Here is a 5310-nt window from a genome sequence, read left to right on the forward strand (position 1 = left end):
ACTGGGTGAGTATCCTCTGTGGCGTCATCGTCATCGCTCACGCTAAACAACAGCTGCTGTTCAAGTTCAAGTGTGAGTCAAACAAAGGTCCAGTGTGTGTAACATAAAACCACGAGTCAAAGAACATATTTCACACTAACAAGACGATTGAGATGAAGAGGAATGGAGCTTAAATTAATTAAATGTACGTGTGTTGGCATCAGTGGTGTAGTGTGAGCCAACCCAGGGCCTCTCAGTCCTGGTCCTGGAGACCCGTGACTGCCCTGCATGTTTCAGATGTTTCACTGCTCCATCACAAACCTGCAGAAGCCTGGTACTGAGCCTGTCGTCTGAATCAGGGGTGTAAAAACATGCAGGGCAGTGCGTCACCAGGACCAGGACCAGGACTCAGAAACCCTGGACTCTATGTTTTTGTTAGCATTGCAAATGTAGTTAATAGTGTAGTCATGTTTATACATATATGTATATATACATACATGTATAGTACAGTAATAGCACCAGTTCAGACGTGTGTACAAATACAGATGAATTACAGACTGGTTCCTGAAAATGTTGTAAATGTTCATTCAATCCCTGATTTTTGTGGGAGGTTCCTTTCCTGTTTTTACCCATAGTGTTTTGGCTCTGCTGTTTGCTTCATGGTGCTTTTCCATAGACAGTTCTAGAACTACACAGCTCTATGTGGGCGGAGTCATCACAGCACGGCCGCATGAAACCTGTGCTGATGTGGTTTTTCTCTGCGACACAATCTCAAACCTGTGACTTGTAGAGCAGTTGTTTTGGATGAAAGTGAATCATTAGTTCAGATTTGTTGACAGAACTTCAGTCACTGAACTGAAATACCAGTGAACGTGGTCGTGATCGGGCTCAGTACCATGTACCATGTACCAGGTTCTGTCACTGAAACCCGAGTAGAGTTGTTTGCTTGCACAGCATCTGCAGTGAAACACGTTTGTTTTCTAGCTGAGCACAGTAATCATTTTTACTGCTCCAAAAATCAATGTTAGATAACCACGAAAATATGATGTTGCCTTCACTGACCGCAAACCACAGTCGATCATCAGTGTTGACCTTTGCCCTCTGCAGGCAGTCGAGTGGACCCTCATGGACTGGGAAACCGCTTTATATTTACTCACTTCAGTGAACAGTTTCGTGCTGCGTCAGCACACGTGTGACGTGTATGTAATGTGAGTGAAACTGCAGCAAAAAGCAGCTCAGTGACAAAATCACTTTTCACTGAGTCAAACACATTAAACTGTGTTTGACTGTGTTAGTCCATTTACACCCAGACGGGTAACAAATATTGTGGGTAACACATTCATACCCAAGAATGTAGCTTTATGTACCCAGTTGTGGGTGAATGTTACATCTGAAAGGTAAAATTCTTGGTTAGTTGTCGTGGAAGTGGGAGGTGGAGTATCACTCTGCTTATTGCTATATGTGACAGATATTATGTTAAGATTAAGATTTTAAGATAACCTCCAGCATGCGCTGTTCTAATCAAAGCACTGTTGTCATCAAAGCTCTTTTGTTGTATATTAACCTTCGTATGTGTTTTTAAAAAACCTCCTAATCATCAGAACTTGTACGACTTGTCGGTTTTACAGCCTAACTGCTGTCTCACTGCGTGTGTGTGAAATAAATCTTCATAAAGACACTCAAGTTGTTATTGAGCTGAAAGGATCAGTCAGTAAAAATCTGGACAGTTATTAAAGAATGAAATCTTTTCAATGGATGATCTTCACACGCTAACACCTAGCCATCAGCTAAAGTTGTTTTGGTCTATGACATAAAAAGAGAACAGGAAAATAGAAAGAATAGAAACTAATACTGACGAGCTGAAAGGAGGCATATCGCCACCTAGAGTAGTGGAGTCAAACATATTTAATTCTACTAACTGAATCACTGGAAGCATGAGGGACAGAGGGGAGGTGAGGTAGAGACAGACGAGCGAGACCAGCAGCAGATACTGTACATATAATAGTAACAGTAGTTTGTTCTGAATCAGTTGTGATATTTTTAATCGTATTACAACGTCATTTATACATTAATACTACTACAACTGGATGTGTCTATTATAACCTATTTGTATTATATAATAATATTAGTACTAATATATAATATTAATAATAACAGCAGGTCTGAATCTGGATCCTGCAGTCTGGGAGTCACAGAGAGAAGAGGAACACAAAGTATAGGGAGAAAGAACAGGACTATTGTCATCTAAAGTCATGTTTCAGGGCAGAATCACTTTTTAAACACTTTATTCTCCACCTTGGGCTTTTCACAGAAATAAGTTAAATGTTTACAGAGTGAACAATTAAATAAAAATGTGATAACAGAGGCAGAGAAAGTGGAGACAACTGTCACTCACTTCTCAGCAGAGCAAAAATAATTTTCTCTCATTAATATTCTCTCATGATTTTCCCAGGTTTCTTTATCGTCATAAAAGCTGCACAGACCACTGGGAGGTCCTGTGGGGCGAAAGAAGAAAAAAGGAAAAAGAAAAATATGTGATTTGAATACGATGGCAGGGAAACTGTGGACAGAAAGCTGGAAACACAGGAGGGAGTGGAGATAAGGTCGGCGACGGCGCTGCACGGAGATGGAAGGAAAATCTGATCAAACAAACCTGATAAGAAATCAATTAGCTGCACCTAATATCAGTTTAGCTAATCTGAAGCATCTGTAGATCTACATTCAGTCTAACCACTTTTCCGAGGTCAGTTCCTGATCCCACCACCATCATCACCTCCATCCAACATATGTGACATGATAAACGTTAGAAAAGCAAGCGTGACATTTAATCCCATCAAAGGAAGAACGAGCATGAATTCTGCTTTTCTTTCTCCTTTATATCAACACCGCGCTGTGAAAACATTTGGTCTTAAAACATTAATCCTCTCGTCTTTTGGCTGCACAGTCAGACGCCAGCACTTCAAACATGTGCATATTGAGCTGAGGGGAGGGTACACTCGTGGACACGCCAATTCAGTAAAAAAAGAAAGGATTATATGATTACTTAATGGATTTATTTGCACCAATGTTGAGAGCTCTGTGATATAATTCATATATTCTATACCTGTACAATAATAAGGATGATTTGGCCTGAAATGCTCAGTATTCCAAACACACACCAGGCAGCGGAGAGAGCAGAACTGAAGGCAGTCCTTCAAGGATTCAGCTCAATTAAATGACACATTTATTGAAGAGATTAAAAAGTAACGATGCTCGTCCACTCTCGTAGGAAAGCAGAACAGTTTGTTCTCAATATATAAATATATAAATATACAAAGGTCACTGGTAAAAGTTTGGCATCAGGTTTATTTGTCTTTAATAATGCCAATTAGTAGGTAGTAAGCATGTAGGTAGGCAGGTAGGTAGGTAGGTAGGCAGGTAGGTAGGTAGGTGGGTGGGTGGCACAGAGAGAGAAAAGAGAAGAAAGAAACCATTAATGACAATTATCATCATCACTATTCCAGCTCCTCATGTGACCCTCAGAAAAGGACAAGCAGTTAATGAAGGGCAGATGATAATAATATTAACATTATACTAATATTATATTCTGATTCCAGACCTGATTCAGATGGTCCGCTGGTCCACAAGCTCTGCCAAAGCCTGGTAACGACCCATTCATGTTGTCCCACTGGCAGCCATGTTTATGGTCTTTGGTGCAGGGGTTTGACTTCAAAGAAACCTGATCGGTCTTCATCGACCTCATCTTTCCATTTCCACAAACTCTCCGTCCAATCACTTGGACAACAGAGCAGAAAATGCTCTTTATTCTCCACCATCAAACACACGCCATGAGATGACATGGTGAACACTCCTGTCTCCGCTCTTTCAGATAAAAGCTGATTCCTGATGGTTTGGCTCAGAGTCACTGAGAGAGAAACGCTCTGATTCCCAAACATAACCTTCTGGCATGAAGCCTTTGACAGATCAATTACACAATCTTGGCCATGCCGCCGCCGCGCGATCGTAGATAGGTGTTTGGAAAAAAAACAAAAAACAACAACCCAGGCTGGCATGAGGCAGCGGGTGAATATCAATGCTGTCGGAAACAGCGGCGATCAGGTCCAAACCTGCGGCGCTGGCCCGGGCGTGTAAGGTTACACATTATCGAGTCACTGAGAGGAGGACAGAGGCTGAATGGGAGGGGGGGAGGACGGGGAGGGGGGGCTATTGTATCTATGTCAGTGTGGTGAATGCATGAGGACAAGGACAGCTATGGAAACATCAGAGACTTTATCTCTGAATGACAAGCGATACCATCCTGGGAGAGAACGAGACATTAAACACTGACATGGTCTGTGTGTATTGGAGTGGTGAAGGAAGTGTGTGTGCGTGTGTCCGTGTGTGTCCGTGTGTGTGTGTGTGTGAGCTTTGTGAAGTCCAACACACTTCTAAACCAGAGGGAGTGAGGACATTTTTGGAACTTTAAAGTGTTTTTTGGGGATTAAGAACTGGTTGTTGGGTTAGGGTTCAAACTGGGATTAGGGTAAGAGGGTAGGGAGTGAATTATGTCTATGAACGTGTGTGTGTGTGTGTGTAAAAAAGCTCTAAAACCAGGTTTCCACCACATAATCCCAGAAAATTTAACTTCCAGGAATCTTTATTTAAGGAACTGAATCATTCCCGCTGACCACCAGGGGAGATTATGTAAATATGTGTGATGACAATCCATGATCCATACTCCATTCCACCAGGTGGCAGTAATAAAAGACTACAACAATGATAAATAACTATAATAATAATAAATAATTCATTTGTCTCTAAATCTTCTGTAATGATATTAGCTCTGCTTTTAGCTTTGCTTGTAGTTAGCCCTGTTATTACCACTGATATTAACACTGCAGTTAAGTGTTAGCTTCACAGTTTGCTATTAACAGGTTATTCATTATATCTGACATTATTTGGCTTTGCTATTAGCTCTGCTTTTAGTAGTTGTCGTCTCTAATGCACAATAAAACAACAGTACCATTAAAATGAAAGATATCGCGGACATCGCGCTACAGTAACAAAGACTGTAATGAAGCAAAGTCAACACATAAACTGCTGGATTTTTAATGTGATGAGATTTTATTGGGATTAATAAAATTTAGTTTGTTCTGGACTGCAAGTTTCACCTCAAAGTTTCCTCAACTATCTCAAAGTATAAACCCTGGTTCTTGTATTTAGACTTTGGTTCCCGTCATAGAAACACAAAGAAGTGTGCGTTAAGTGTGTGTGATGGTTTAATAACCCTGTGTCGTGGTGTTGATGATGCCAGACTAACGCTGTATTGTCTCTTGGGTGAGTTGTTGAATA

The sequence above is a fragment of the Solea senegalensis genome, unplaced genomic scaffold (assembly GCF_019176455.1).
Source record: "Solea senegalensis isolate Sse05_10M unplaced genomic scaffold, IFAPA_SoseM_1 scf7180000017804, whole genome shotgun sequence".
Taxonomy (NCBI): domain Eukaryota; kingdom Metazoa; phylum Chordata; class Actinopteri; order Pleuronectiformes; family Soleidae; genus Solea; species Solea senegalensis.